Source organism: Bidens hawaiensis, unplaced genomic scaffold (assembly GCF_021521415.1).
Source record: "Bidens hawaiensis isolate Kalapana, Puna unplaced genomic scaffold, B.hawaiensis_p1.1 tig00026670_1, whole genome shotgun sequence".
NCBI lineage: Eukaryota > Viridiplantae > Streptophyta > Magnoliopsida > Asterales > Asteraceae > Bidens > Bidens hawaiensis.
Genome location: NW_027494301.1, coordinates 161,920 through 178,310, shown reverse-complemented (window position 1 = coordinate 178,310; position 16,391 = coordinate 161,920). Strand labels below are relative to the sequence as shown.

The 16,391-nt window shown below is 44.3% G+C and overlaps 1 pseudogene; it reads right to left on the bottom strand.

Moving 5' to 3' along the window:
* Nucleotides 1-3,749: 3,749 nt before the first annotated feature.
* Nucleotides 3,750-15,334, bottom strand: LOC143573903 (transcription factor MYBS3-like; annotated as a pseudogene).
* Between the last annotated feature and the right edge of the window lie 1,057 nt (nt 15,335-16,391).

Here is a 16,391-nt window from a genome sequence, read left to right as displayed (position 1 = left end):
CGTCTCACATCAATAACCGATCCCTACCGCCTAAGTAGTTTAAGAAAAGTACTTTTACAGTATATACCCGCATGCCAAATATGGTTAGTAACACAATGGTATATGTCGAAGTTTGCGTTATCATGAGGGTGATATATTTAAGTGCAACAAAATGCCTTAAGAATATGGTTCGCGAATCATCTGGCTTATCAGTAATCTCCCATTTCCATTGTCGAGAGACTTAAATAACTATGCATGCCAAATATGAGAAATTATTTAAAGAAATGCAAGAATCAAATAATTTTCTATACATAATGAAATATTTTCATTTCCCTGTCAAAAAGATTTTTTTTTAAAAAGAAAAAATCAAAGACAAGACGTAAGATATATATATATATATATATATATATATATTTATATATAATATTTTTGTATTTGTTTACAAGCTTCTAGCATCACATATCTAAAATCTGGATATAAATAAACTTTATATACAATTTAGTAAATACATAAACCATATATATAATCTAAAAGGTTATATGAACAACATTCTGATAAACATTCTGATGCATAATATATTTCTAAGTATAATAGATGTGCCTCTTAGACTACACCTTAAGGGGGTGTTTGGTACAGAGAATTGATTGGGGAGAAATGGAATTAGAAATATTTCTTTTGTTTGTTTTCCACTTTTCATTTCTATTTCTCTTTCTATTTCTCTAAAACTAGAGAATTCCATTTCTCTTTAAAACAAAGAGAAATCCATTTCTCAGCAGCCTCCTCATAGCATGTCACCACCTCGTCTCCGGCCACCACCTCGTCTCCGGCCGCCACCTCGTCTCCAAGTCTGCAACCGCCACCTCGTCTCCAAGTCTGCAACCACCACCCCGTCTCCGCCGTTCGCAGTGGTGAACACAGAGATGGTAACCGGTTGTAGGTTGCAGGTGGTACGGGTGAACGGAGATTAGGGTTTCAAGTGGTGGTTCGTGGTAGGTTAGGGTTTTCAGATGGTCGGGTGATTGTGGTCGCAGGTGGGTGACAGTGGTGGTGGAAATCGGCGGTGGTTGCAGGTGGCTTCTGATTATCATCATCATCATCGCCACCACAACCACCACCACAAAATCTCCAAAGAGGCAGTGATGACAGATCTGAGCCTCCTTTTTCTATATCTTATGTTCCAAAAATTTGAATCTTTTTAATTTCTTGTGTACTGTGGTTGAAGAAGGGGGTTTGGTGGCGGCAGCCGGTGGTGGTGGGCTGTGGTTGAAGAAAGGGCTGTGGTGGTGGTGCTGGTGGTGTGGGGCTGGTGGTGGTGGGGCTGTGGTGGTGGTGCTGGTGGTGGTGGGGCTGTGGTGGTGGGGCTGCGGTGGTGAGTGGTGTCAGGTTGGGTGGAGGTGGGGTTGGGTATGGTAGAGTTCTCTGTTTATTTTCTCGTGTACCAAACAAGAGAAATGATTCTCATTCTCCATACCAATTCTCTTTCTCTACAATTCCATTTCCATTTCTATTTACTCTCCATTTCCATTCTCTGTACCAAACACCCCCTAAGTTGTTTTTACCTGTGCCCCAAATGTGCCTTTATATCGGACATCACTTCAAGCAGTCAAAAACAATATTGGGGTGTATGTCTCGCGCCTTGCTTTTAAATTAATCCAATATGTCAAATAAAGATTATGAAGTGAATGTTTTCTTTACATGTCACGGTTTGTGTTATTTTTTGTCGTTAGTGATGGACAGTGACGTATACTTGATAATGAAAGTGTTTCCTGGTGACGTGAGAGGTAATTGATGACGGACCCCTAAGCTAACATGTGGTAGAGTTTGAAGATAGACAAATACCTAGTAAACTGTATAACGATATATGAATAATAACTCGAAATTAAATTAGAAAGTTTAAAAATGATCTAAGAATTTAAAAGCAAATCTATAACGAGTTTATAAACGTTATATAAATATATTCTGATAATAATTCAATATATCAAAATTTATTAACAAAAAATATTTATAAAGGTTTAAACATCAACTAATCACACATATTTAAGTTGAATTATAATTATAGGTGCAACTATAATAAACAATTTAGACTATTGGGAAAATATGTAATTAAGGATGTTAGAAAGAGGAAATATGTAAATGCCCCTATACAAATAGTCACTTTTATGGTTTTAGTGAAAGTTGTGCTAATTGTCATGGTAAGAAACAGGTTAAAGTTATATTTGCTTGTTAAATTAATAAACACTTTTAATGTTGATGGCCACTTGGCCAACTGATATTTGATCGATGTTTATTTCGATTAGATTAATACGAGTTTGAGTCTCAAAAGTGGATAATTAATAAGTAGTCTTTTAGAATAGATTTATGAGAATGTGTTTTTGGCATTAATCAAGTATTTATGAGGGTGTGTTTAGGAGATTACCTCGTCCAAATTATTAAATATGTAATATACTTTCACAAGCATATATCATTTTTTTTATTAAAGACACCAACACATATCAACAATATTTCGATCATTTACTCAATGGCTTTTAGACTTTCTACAATGCCGTCCTTAGAGGAAAACCTTAGCCTATATGACGTCCGCCCTTACAAGATCCGAGTTAGAGATGTTAGCCTATATTTTAGCACCATTTTCATTCCTTTTATACTATAATTTCTATAAATATTTTATATTAGCAAAGCTTTTATTTATTATAATAAGTTAACTAAAAAAAATTATAAATAAATAATTATATTTGGTATAAAAAATAATTTGATAACAAAATGACGATATTGAGGGAATTTTATGGTATTGACGTAAGGAAGAAAATAAAATAAGTGTTTTCTTTTAAGTAGCAGAAATTTAGTCTAACATCTAATGTAAGAGATGTGGATAATAATTACCCGATCCCCAACTTCATCCGTCCTTGCGTTTTCATGTCATTACTTTTTTTGATTTTTTTAATTAATTTTCACAATTAAATTATTTGCTCTACTAACTTAATGAATTTTTATATCATACAAACAAAAAATCTGTTATATTTAAATATTATATAATTTGAAAAACATAGAATCGAGTCCTTGCGAATGCGCGGAGCAATACATAATACTACATGCTTAAACATCATATAATCTAATGAAATATTTAATATATGTACACATATTCGTTACGTTTTCGCACAAATTTGTCTGTAACCTCGAACGACTTAACATAAATGGTCATGACCAAAACTATATAATGCGACGTTCATAGTCGTATATCTGTCATCGGTGAACACTCATTACATGTGCTTATAGTAATCCTATAGATATTGTGCCTAATAAATGCATTTTTTATGTTATCAAACATAAGGTATTGCTTGACTTATTATTTTCTTTTTCATTTATCATTTAATGATCCTTTTAAGATCTGTTTTGATCCGAACTTGTTTTAAAATCAACCAAATCACTGCTTATGACCCGAACCCGTCCTGACTTGTTTACCAGATCGTCCCGACTCCCCCCTAGCTGTTCTACACAAAATAAACAAACACTAGTAAATAGTTATTAACATGATAACATCAATCAAAATACTGTTTATATTACAAAAAAAATGTAATTATTGACAAACACCGCCTAGATATTATTTTTACCATCACACTTACACAAAAAATAAAAGAATATAAATATATATAAAGAACAAAACACACAATATTACAAAAAAAACTGAAATTTCGAATAGTTCGGATTTAGATTTTTAGATTATTGGATAATTCCGATACGAATTCGGACCTCGTCTTTTAACCTTAAGCACATCAAACAGCCCCGAAACCATCTCCGTTACCACCAACGACACTCTTGTTTACATGAAACGCTGAATGTCTCGGGTGTTCGGTCAGTAACTTCAACGACAGCGGTGACGGCTCGATGTTATTAAGATGGTCAGAATCTTTTAAGCTTAGTTGTTTCGACATCCCGACTAGTTCATCCAAATTCATGGGCTCTTTTGATAGACTCGGGATTGGTTTCACGACCCGATGGTGTGACACATCGAGCCCACCATTGTTATAATTAGTTGGTTCATCTAACCGGGCCATCGTTGGTGGCCACACGGGGAATGGAATCGGTATGTAAGCAGGGAAAAAAGCGGGTATTATTGGCGGAAGCTCGTTCGCAGGTGGTTTTAATGCTTCTTCTTTAATGTTTTCATTTAACATTTCACTTGTAGAAGCTTCAAATGGTTGATTTGATTCATTAGAGTTGTCGGTATGATCCGCACTGGCTGCTGGTGGCAGCAAGAAATGATCTTCCGGTGGTTCTGCAGCCTGCGGGACACACCGTGTTAAACAATCTACACAATATAAACTTATGGAAACTAATTAATTTGATATTAAGAAGCAAGACAAATTACCATGTCGAAAAGGCTAGAACGCCTTTTTCGTCGGGTCGAACTGCATTGTCGAATGAAGTATTTTTGTGCATGACTCGCAACTTGTGTAGGAGTTCTCGATAAGACATAATTACGCGCTATGCCACGCCAGTCACCTTTGCCTAATGTTTGGAGGCCAAGTAGGAACAACCGATGCTCATCTTCGGTCCACGGTGTACCTACAATAATGCATAGCCATTTATTGCATTAGTTTACCAACTGTATATTCTTATCATGGACCAAGTGTTTATCTTCATGTGCTGGTATTAAAGTTTTCAAACACAATACAGCTTCAATGAGTTAATGTGTTTCACAGTTTTAGTAAGTTAGGCTTACAAGTTACAATCTTACAATGGCATGTAAATCACTTTTAATGATGATCGTCATAAAGATATCAAAATATCCCATATTTAACCGATAGAAAACGGTTGATTTCACCCATTTTTATGGCGAATATGCTAATTAGGCTAGCAATTTCTGATGCGGACTTGTTAACACGACATGGAGTTAAAACAAGTTTGGGTTTGGGCTTAACACATTTCATGTCTTAAGCAGGTCAACATGTTTAAGGCCTGTTTATATGCGTGTCTAAACAGGTTAAACACCGGTTAACCTGCTAATGACTTGTTTAAACCTCTTTTTTGTATATATAAATTATATATGTCCTACTTAGTGGATTCACTACGTGATATTTATCCTGTCCTTAAACAGGTCGCTAAACAAGCCATAATGTGTAGCCTATATCTAAACAGGACAATTAGTTAATGTGCCATGTACGCGTCAAGCAAAACACATAATCGTGTCTAGCACAACGGGCAAGCGTGACATATCGTATCAACGCTAGCGGTGTTTGAAGAAACACCAGTCGAACCCCGACAGATTACGAGTAACCTGAGGGTTAGATAGACGTTTCCCACGAGAGGTTAATTCCGGCAAGATGGTTCTTCCGATAACCTGCAAAACAGACACCGTGAGCTCGTCACTAAGAAAGGGGGGGGTTCCTCCTTGTGACCACCCTCCGGCCTGAGAATCAGTCTATATTACTCTTTGAATATAAAAGTATATTAAGAATACTAGAGCAGTTATCAGGTAAATTATACAAGATATTAGATGATGAAATGATAATACCATTTGATGTCTTTTATAGCCGAAGGTGGGTTTCCAAGGAGGTTTAGCCGGCCTACTACTCTGTCAACTGTGGCCTACACACGTGCTCTGCTGGTAATTGGTGGATAGGCAGCGGCTGACAGTGACCAGGCGTGCTGTTCACTTTTCCTTTTCCACCAACTACAGGCTAGGCACGTGGTATGGCAGGAGTTGGTGAGCAGGCGGCGGCTATTGGTCACAGTGCTGTGGCGTGTTGTCTGCCATGCTGCTGTCAGTGAGCTGTCGTATCGTTGGTCAGATCTTTTGTCCATACCTCGTCAGGTATCACACAAAAGATCCTCCATTATTATACGGACTGGCTCATTTAGGCGGGAGTTTTCCCCCTCCCGCCTTTATGCGGGAATGTTCCCGGCTTTGCTCATTCCTTCTTCAGGTGACTACTGAATTATTACGAGTTTGAGTCATGCGTGTAGCCATGCTGCGCGGGTGGCCAGTCCCTAATGGCGGGTATCCGCACCTGCGGGAACAGGCGGATACTTGGAAACCATAGGGAGGCATTTCCTGCGGGACCAGCTTGCGTACCGCATGTGAGGTCGTCACAACTCTGAGCGTGGTGGGTCCTGCGGGTTTGGTAGGTCGCGGCGCAGACGTCCCTATGGTGAAGTCTGCGGGTTCAACTGCGCAGACGTCCGTTTAAGGAGTCTTGCGTGTTCAACTGCGCAGACGTCTCCTTTTAAGGAAGTCTTGCGGGTCCTAACCACCTCTGCTGGGACCTACCTCTTCAAGTCCCCCCAGTCCAATGTTCTTCTCATGAATGTTTAATAAAGTGAGGTGAACTTTTGGACTTAAGCTAGGGGTTTTTGAAAAGGGTTTAGTTTTATGGGTTTTCCGCGGGAAGTCTTACCCACGGGTTTCCCAATGTCACGCAGAATTTCCCAATGTTCTGCTTGATCTCTGGGATGATGCGGATAGGTCTGTAACCTCCCCGCAAGTCAGGAGCGTTTAGAACCTTTTGTTTAGATTCTCCATGAGGTCTTGGTGGTTTTGAACATAGTGATCAATCATGTTATAACCACCAATTCCATCCTGAAGTTTCCAACAATCTAGTTCTTGACGTTCCCGCTATGCGGGGATGTTAATCCCGTTTCTGCAAGCATGGCCCAGAGGATCCTTCTTGGTTTCAATTCCCATGGAGTGCTCGGTATGCGAAGGGTTTTGCCTTGACGCTGTACCCGCACTTCGTCTTATTAGTTACTTTACTCCCAAGGTATCCCTGGCGTTAAATCCCTGCAGGGCTAGGTGCGTGAAGGGTTTTGCCTTAACACTGTACCCGCACCTGACTTATGGTTGCCGAGGTGTTCCTGGCGTTTAATCCCCTGCGGGCGCTAGGTATGTGAAGGGTTTTGCCTTAACACTGTACCCGCGCCCGACTTACAATTGGGTGCCGAGGTATGACTTTTTACGGGTGTTAGGTATGTGGAGGGTTTTGCCTTAACACTGTACCTGTGCCCGTTTTGTAGTTGGGTGGAATGCCAAGATTTTCTCGGCTTCACTTCCCTGTGGGTGCTAGGTATGTGAAGGGTTTTGCCTTAACACTGTACCCGCACCCGGCTTTATAGTCGGGTTTTTTCCGGTTTCCGTTCCCTGCGGGTGCTAGGCATGTGAAGGGTTTTGCCTTGACACTGTACCCGCATCCGACTTCATAGTTGGGTTTTTCCGGTTTCCGTGCCCTGCGGGTGCTAGGTATGTGAAGGGTTTTGCTTTAACACTGTACCCGCACCCGACTTCATAGTTGGGTATTCTTGGCCTCTGTTCCCTGCGGGTGCTAGGTATGTGAAGGGTTTTGCCTTAACACTGTACCCGCAGCCGTCTTACGGTCAACTGGATAGCCAGGGTAAGGGGTTTTTCCCGCTTACTTTTCGAATCTTTTTGAATCTTTGAAATTTGAAGAGTTGGTGAAAGGATAAGAACAGTCGTCGTGCGACGGTTTCTTCTGACTGTGTCAGGACGTGCTGGAAGTTATGGCGACGTGACATTATATGGTCATTCCAGACGCTTTTTACGGCGCGTGGGCGCGATTTTTCAGGCGCGTGGCCGCAAAATTAATGGCACTCGTCCTTTCAACAGCTGTTGCCAGCTTGCCTGGTGCCACATGTCACGGTTTCATTGCACCTTCAATTTCTCTCTCCTCCGCATTAAATTCATCGCATTAATTGCGATCACTATATAAAGGGGAAGAAGGTCCTTTGTAATTCACACCTTCACTTCTTCTCTTCATCTCTAAGGCGATTTCTGGTGAATACTCTCTTATTCAGTTGAGCATTCCTCCGAAATCGTTTCTTCTTCCTCTGCAATATGTCTTCCCATGATGCTGAAGCTGTAGTCGACGATACGAGTACTGCTGGCGAGTGCCAGTGTGCTCTACCTGTCGATCCGTACCAGTACGTCGTCAGGAAATTCATGCTTGAGTCTCTTGAGCCTGAGTTTCCTGAACCCCAGCAGACTGTGTACGATGCCCCCAGCGGCAAGATCGGGGTATATGCTGCATTCTTCGTTTATGGGAACCTTAGGTTCCCATTGACAAAGTTTGTGTACCGTGTCCTGGAGAGGCACGGTGTGCACCTGACCGAGGTGCATCCGATGGCGATTGCCAAGATTCGGCACTTCGAGTGGGTGTGCCGGATTCTGGGCATTGAGCCCTATGTGGACCGCCTGATGACCTTCTATACTTGGAGGTGCATCCAGGGGTGGTACACCCTGACAACCCGGATCAAGGGTTTGAAGATTTGCGCAACCGAGCGCAGTCTCCGTTCGTGGAAGCGGGAGTTCTTCTATATTTCTGCCCGCGCCATCCCCATTGCCATGAAGTTTAAAAATGGCCAAGCAATTCCGAGCCTTCACGCCACCAACTACCAGGAGGCGGAATGGTTTTCGAAGATATCCCGGGTCCAATCTCCGGTTTACCTGTTTGCGGAGTCCGGGATGGTGATGCTGGGGATGAGCCGGGTGTGGAAGGAGGCGTCTCGGGTTCCCATCCTTCTCGAATACGGTTTGAACTCTATTCCTTATGGTATGTCTTGTCTTTCTTGCTGATATGAGTTTGTCTTCTAACTGTTTCTTTTCTTTCAGAGGGGAACGATTTGGAGTCGCTCCTGTACCCGCGGGAAGCTGACGGTCCCGTGCGGGTGGGTACTCGTGCTCTAGACGAGAACGAGTTGCCCATCCTGGAACAAATGGCGGATCGGTTTGTGGAGGTCTATCCGCTGGGCCACGAGATCCTAAGCCACCGGCGGCCAGGTAAGGCGATACTCTATCCCCAACCCCTCAATGCTGTACCCGCTGCTGGAATTCCTGACATCCTGTCTTCTTCTGAGGAATCCGCAGATGGTCCTCCGTTGGTGCGGAAGAAGAGGGCTGCCGGCGGGAAAGGGAAGGAGCAGGTGGCCTCCACAGCTGATCCGGTGCTTCTATCTGACACCGAGTCAGATAGTGAAGAGGTGGCGGGGAACCCCGGTGGTGAGAAGACCACTGCTCCGGAGGCTACGACTGTTACCTCCGGAGAACCAACGACGACGACGGTGACCGGCATCAAGAGACCGGCTCCATCGGGCTCGTCCCCGCCCGTCCGTACGTTCAGGCTCAAGAAAACCCGTAAGTACAAACATCCTTATCTTTGTAGATTTATCACTTTATAAATTTATTGAGACACAATCTTCTAGTGTAGGCGTGGATGTTGACGCATTCCAGGGTGGAGCGCAGAGGAGTACCCCTCCGCCGATGACGGTAGGCTCGGTCAGCCTACCTGAGGCGACGACCCAGGCGCCTGCGCCTGCTTCCGCTGGATCAGTTGCTCACTCCCTTGAGCCGACTGTTCCAGCTGAGATGACGTCACCGCCGGTGGTAAGTGCGATTTTTACAGCCTCTTTCACCGAGCCGGCGGTTACGATTGCTGCGGATTCTGCGGCGGCGACCGCGGCGGCGACCACGGCGGCCGCTACTATGCCTCCGCCACCGGCAACGACGGCCGGCCCATCAGGTACGCGCAGGGCTTCTCGCCAATCTTTGTCACCTTCCCATCTGCCCGACCTTTTGGATGGATTTCCCTTAGGTTCAGGCGATGGGTTCGGTGGCAATCAGCCTGTGATCGACCCTACAGGTGCGTAGGGTTTTTTTGGCCTTTATATTTTTTCTTCATCTTTTCCTAACTGCTTTGTTTCTTTTGCAGTGTCGGATTCCAATGAAGTGTATGTTCCGCGATGGAACATCCGCCGAGGAACAACCCTTCGTACCCCTGTGGAGTGCGTGGAATGGGCTCGCCACGCTGCTCCCCATGGTGCGTTGGGGGAAGCCATGGCTAGCTACCAGGAGGGTAGGCTAACCAATTAGCTTCGGGTTCTCCAGGCCCGGATGCAGCCGCGCGTCGAGCTGCTTTGTCGTGAAAACGACAAGTTGAAAGCAGCTCGCGCCAAGGAAGTATCTCAAGCGCGGGCTCTTCGGGAGGAGAACCAACAGTTGGCCGCAGCTGCTGCGGAGAAGGAGAAGGCCTTCAAGGCCCTCGAGGTTGAGGTTCAAGAGCGACTCGAGGCCCGCTCCAAGGCTGCCCAAGCTGTTAACGAACAGCTTCGGCTGGCTAAGGAGACTGCGAGGAACGCAACCGAGAGGGCCACCAAGGCTGAAGCCGTTGCTGAGCCTTTACGCGTGGAGAACGAGGAGCTCAAGGCCAAATTAGAGGCTCTCCAACGTGCTCATGATGCCTTGGCGATGGAAGATGCCAAGAAGCTCCAAGAGATCCTGGACCAGAGGGGCGTGCTTGACCACACCGAGCGGAAGCTTAAGGGCGTTGAAGAGGCTGCTGCAAAGGAAGTGCTACTTGCCAACCTTAACAAAAGCGAAGCCGAACGCGCCCGCACCCAAGCTCAAGCCGCCCTCCAAGAAGCTCTGGTTGCCAAGGAATGGCTTCTTCGAGAAGCGTTGTCTCAGGTATGTTTAGCTTTACGTCTTCACGCTTTCCTTTGTACATAGAAAAGGTGTTTTGACACTTGTATTTTCTTTGTAGGTTGTGCATCGGGTCTTCTCAGAGACTACTTACGATGATGCCATGAGCGCAGCCCTCAACGCTTCTCATGAGGATGGGGAAAAGGCCGGCTTCCTGCTTGGTCTAGGGTTCGTTGAGAAAGGCGTCCCGCCTTCCAACTTCCCTTTGTTCGATGTGGACACCGAAGCTGCATATGACCAAGCGGTGAACCAATATGCCGCCTTCCCGCATCCGGTGGTGGAGAAGGTGAAGGAAGTCGCTGCTGCTGATGATGGACTTGCTATCCTCAAGGCTTTCCTTGAACCGCCACGCTCTACTGATGGGGCGGGTCCAAGTGGAAGTGGTCCTGAAGCTTGATTCTGAAGATCCCTTCCCGCTGCTAGGATAGACTAGATTTTGTTTTGTAGGCGGGTAGTTACCCGGCCATTCTTGTAATATATCTTTTGTGAAATACAAATCTTTTTGTGGATAAGACTGTTATTTCCTTTGGGTTCATTGCTTTATAAACCTTATCTGACTTGCATACTTAGTTTAAATTAGCGATTTCCCAAGTGTTTAGAATAAGTTAACCTTGAATGTGGTTGACAGTAGGTTGAAGTTTTGCTTCCCCCTTTGTGAGTGTGCGGATAGGACCGGCACTTGCACTTGTAGGATGGCTAAACTCTTCCCCTTTAACTGTCCTGCGTGAAGGTCTTGTCATTTTCTGGGTTTATGCGGGTTTTGCCGCCTTCCCCACGCAACGATTCTTCACTTGATGCGGTGAATACCGGCATTAGTGTTCGAATCGACCGTTCAACGCGTGGTTGTTAATAGGTTAGTGTTCAGCTTCCTCTACCAGGATTCATGCGGATATACCGGCACTTTCACATAGTGGGATGGCTGAACCTTTCCCCTTTAACTGACCTGCGTGAATGTTCTGTCGTTTTTTGGGTTTATGCGGGTTTTGCCGCCTTCCCCACGCAATGACTCTTCTTGATGCGATGACTACCGGCATTAGTGTTCGAATCGACCGTTCAACGCGTGGTTGTTAATAGGTTAGTGTTCAGCTTCCTCTACCAGGATTCATGCGGATATACCGGCACTTTCACATAGTGGGATGGCTGAACCTTTCCCCTTTAACTGACCTGCGTGAAGGTTTGATGCTTTTGGGTTTGTGCGGGTTTTGCCGCCTTCCCTGCGCAACGATTCTTCACTTGATGCGGCGGATACCGGCATCTCCATGTGCAAAGTTCATAAAATATAAATGTAAAATCATCAGCTTCAATTTGAAGGAGAATCGTTTCCATTAGAAGTGGCTCTAGGCCTTTTCTTTACAAATTTGGAATTGATCTACATACAAACTGTGTAATTGAGCTCCCATTAGGCGTGGTTTGGATGGGAGCACCATCGAGCCGACATGTATCTTGTTCGGGATCTCGTTGTTTACGCAGTATGTAGTCTCCGTTGAAGCTGCGATTTTTATTCGTGCGTTTCCCCAGCTGGGGTTCACGCATCAGCCTGCTCGACGCTCACTTCGCCACAAGGTGCGCGAGTGTCCCATCCTTGACAAATGCTTCGACCAAGTCCTTTACGTCTAAGCATTCTTCAGTGTTGTGGCCTTTGGTTTTGTGAAAATCACAATACTTTCTCCGATCAGCGTTGTGGCGATGCCGGATAAACGGAGCCTTTGGCCACGGGAGCTCCTCCGTGGCGAATATCTCGGTCACACTCTTTGTGAGTGGCGTCCACCTGGAGTTCTTCTCCGGTTTCACGTTATCTCTTCCGCCCAACCGATGTTGGAAACCGGACGGGGTGTCAAAGTTTACCCTTGACTGCCAAATGCCCAGCTTCCGCTTTTTGTTTAATCGGGCGGTAAGGACGTTGTTTTCCCTCGTCTTCTGGGTGTAGAGGTTCGTGCTCTGTGGAAGATCTCTACCCAGTTGCCTCTCGGTTTCCGCAAAGCGTTTAGCTGCGGTCATGATGGCATCCCATGTGGATGGCATGCCATCTTTGCCCGTCAGGGTGCGGATGAGTTCCGGGTCGTTTGCGCCCTGGATGAAAGCGGCGCGAACGAGATCTTCGCTAACGTTGCCCAGGCTTAGCTTCTTCGAGTTGAAGCGAGTGATGAAGTCAGGCAAAGATTCTTCCTCCTCTCGGACGCACTTGAGGATTGTCCACTGCTCCTCAGTGTACTTTCTTTGCTGACTAAAGTGTTGGCTGAACTTCTGTTGGAAGTCTGCCCAATCGTAGATGTGGTGGACCGGCAGACGGTCGAACCACGCTCTAGCTGCCCCGACCAGCGTCATTTGGAACATATAACACCACGTGGGTTCCGTCCAGTTACTGACGGTCGCCCCCGCGATGAATCTGTTCAAGTGATCGTCAGGGTCAGAAATACCATCGTGCGTGCCTATGTTGGACATTTGTTTGGCACTTCTTGGGGCGATTGCTTCCGCAATGTCCCTTGCGAATTTGGACTTTCCCGCCCTTGCCGCAGTTGGCGTGAATGTTTTGGAGAAGTCCCGTGGGCTGTTGCCCACGTTTATTGGACTGAATGCTTCTCCAAAACGCCTTCTCGGTTGGGAATCCGTTTCTTTACGCTTCCCTTTCGCCCTATGACGAGGGTTCGCGTCTTCCTCGGATTCCTCTGAATCATCGTCGTACTCGAATTCTTCCACTTGTTGGAGTGAACGTAAACGTTCATCCAACTCAGCTTGGAACTCTTTTTGACGTGCTTCGGCCCACGCTTTAACCTCATCGAGTGTTTGGCAGGGGAGCCTCGTCTGTTGATTTTCTAACTGGGTATCGGTGAATCCCAGTGTCTGATTATTTACTTCACTTGCCCCGGCTTGGGTAGCTGGGGTAGTGTTCGTAAAGTTTGTGTACTCGGTATTCCCCCTTATAGCTGGGGTCATAATTACCGGAGTCTCTTGGTTACTCGGTTTTGGGACCGGAGTATCCTTAACCATCTTTCCAGAAATTTTGAAAAAACTGGAGAAAAATAAAGTTATAGCTTTATGCACGGATGGCGCCAATGAAGAAACACCAGTCGAACCCCGACAGATTACGAGTAACCTGAGGGTTAGATAGACGTTTCCCACGAGAGGTTAATTCCGGCAAGATGGTTCTTCCGATAACCTGCAAAACAGACACCGTGAGCTCGTCACTAAGAAAGGGGGGGGTTCCTCCTTGTGACCACCCTCCGGCGTGAGAATCAGTCTATATTACTCTTTGAATATAAAAGTATATTAAGAGTACTAGAGCAGTTATCAGGTAAATTATACAAGATATTAGATGATGAAATGATAATACCATTTGATGTCTTTTATAGCCGAAGGTGGGTTTCCAAGGAGGTTTAGCCGGCCTACTACTCTGTCAACTGTGGCCTACACACGTGCTCTGCTGGTAATTGGTGGATAGGCAGCGGCTGACAGTGACCAGGCGTGCTGTTCACTTTTCCTTTTCCACCAACTACAGGCTAGGCACGTGGTATGGCAGGAGTTGGTGAGCAGGCGGCGGCTATTGGTCACAGTGCTGTGGCGTGTTGTCTGCCATGCTGCTGTCAGTGAGCTGTCGTATCGTTGGTCAGATCTTTTGTCCATACCTCGTCAGGTATCACACAAAAGATCATCCATTATTATACGGACTGGCTCATTTAGGCGGGAGTTTTCCCCCTCCCGCCTTTATGCGGGAATGTTCCCGGCTTTGCTCATTCCTTCTTCAGGTGACTACTGAATTATTACGAGTTTGAGTCCTTATGCGTGTAGCCATGCTGCGCGGGTGGCCAGTCCCTAATGGAGTGTATCCGCACCTGCGGGAACAGGCGGATACTTGGAAACCATAGGGAGGCATTTCCTGCGGGACCAGCTTGCGTACCGCATGTGAGGTCGTCACAACTCTGAGCGTGGTGGGTCCTGCGGGTTTGGTAGGTCGCGGCGCAGACGTCCCTATGGTGAAGTCTGCGGGTTCAACTGCGCAGACGTCCGTTTAAGGAGTCTTGCGTGTTCAACTGCGCAGACGTCTCCTTTTAAGGAAGTCTTGCGGGTCCTAACCACCTCTGCTGGGACCTACCTCTTCAGTGTTAAACAAGTCATGTTCGCAGGTCCAACCCAATACGAACCCGAAAGTTGTGAAAGACACATGATCTCGAACACAACTCGCATATTCATGGGTTGACCCAAATACAACCCGTTTGACTCGAACTTTTTTTTCACATGTTAATACTTAAAATTTACATTGTACAACAAAAAATAAAAATTTATATAAAATAACTGCATTTTAGCTATAAATATTGTGTTAATTTAGTTTTTTACTGTAGCTTTTAATTTTAAATTTTGGCATAAGTTACCCAACCAATTTAACTTATTACAATAAAACACCTTTTTTTAAATAACAATAAGATATAAATAAGGTGACAAGGTCAACCCACGAAACCGCAGGGTTTACCTGAACCTAACCCGTTTAGTTAAATGGGTTCGACCTGAAACTGACCCGAACCCGTTTATACCAAACCTAATCAAATGAAAACAAAATCAATGGTGAAAAAGGCAAATTTAACTGCAAATTAAATTATACAATTTAAAACATAAACTAACCTTTTTTACGATCGGCTCGGCGTTTAGCGTGAGCTGGATCATCAGACATGTATCCGTCGTCTATATGGTCAGAAGTCACAGGTGAACGGCAGCTTGAGCAGATAGATTGCCCATGCTGGCACTCTTCTTCATGATTGAGCCGCCGCCGTCGGTGAGTCTAACGCCGAAGAGCTTGACGACGCCACTGCTGTCACGTGTCGGACACGTGCGTGAGTGGTGGCCGTTGTGGCTGCAATGAGAGCATCGCCGAGTCATTTGTAAACTCGGCTTGGTTTGGCTTGGCTCGGCTCACGACGGTCAACGATAGCTGGATTGACTTTTTAATTGATTGTCTATGAAGATGAAGAGAGAATAATAATAAATTGGTGGTGGATTTGGATTTGATTATATCAGGTGTTTTATGCCATAAATGAAACTATACTTTAATACTTATATCATACATACCAAAATTGACAATTTTCAATTTTTAAACTAACATGAACTAGTGTGTGCATGATTCGGTTTGATTATTAGCTATAATCAAATTAACCAGCCGTTTTGGGTTAACCGGTTCGGTTTATCTGGTTAATTTATTTTTTGATTCGATTATTTTATGTTAATAGCCTAAATCAAATTTGGGTTAAAATCCTTAAATGGAAGTACATGAAATTAAAACATAAATACATGAAACGGGGGTATACAAATATGAAATGGTGGTATAACCGGTAACAAACTTTTAGTTAATTTGGTTTACAGGTTATTTCAGTTTGGTTTTTTCGGTTTTTGGATTGGTTATCTCTCACCCTTAGGCCTTAACTAGAGCACTCTATTGAAAAAAAAATCAAGGTTCATATAGTTGGGTGGGCGAAAAATAAAACAAATACGACATTCAAGTGCCCGTTGGCTACCTCATTACATATTTTTCGAATAATTGTTTATTATGTCATTACTTGTTTCACGTTTGATTTACAATTTTACACTACCCCTAAACGCTTCTCGTAGTCTTGGATTTCTTATATTGGTTTGCAACTTCCATAAATTTTTGGTGGACAATTAAGTTGATATGACGAGCTCAAAGTTTTCATTAAATATGCCTTTAGTTCACACTCAAGTCTCGTTTTATATTTTAAAAAGAATAAATAAATGCTTATTAGTATGTGTTAAATTTTTTATTATTATTTTAATGGATAGTTGTGTACTTGATGGAACTAGTATATATAATACCCACAGATTACAAATGACATCATTTGCAAACTAATATATATACAACTTGTTAAGCACATATTAAAATAACCATAATGATTACCAACTTAATAATATTGTTATAAAATAA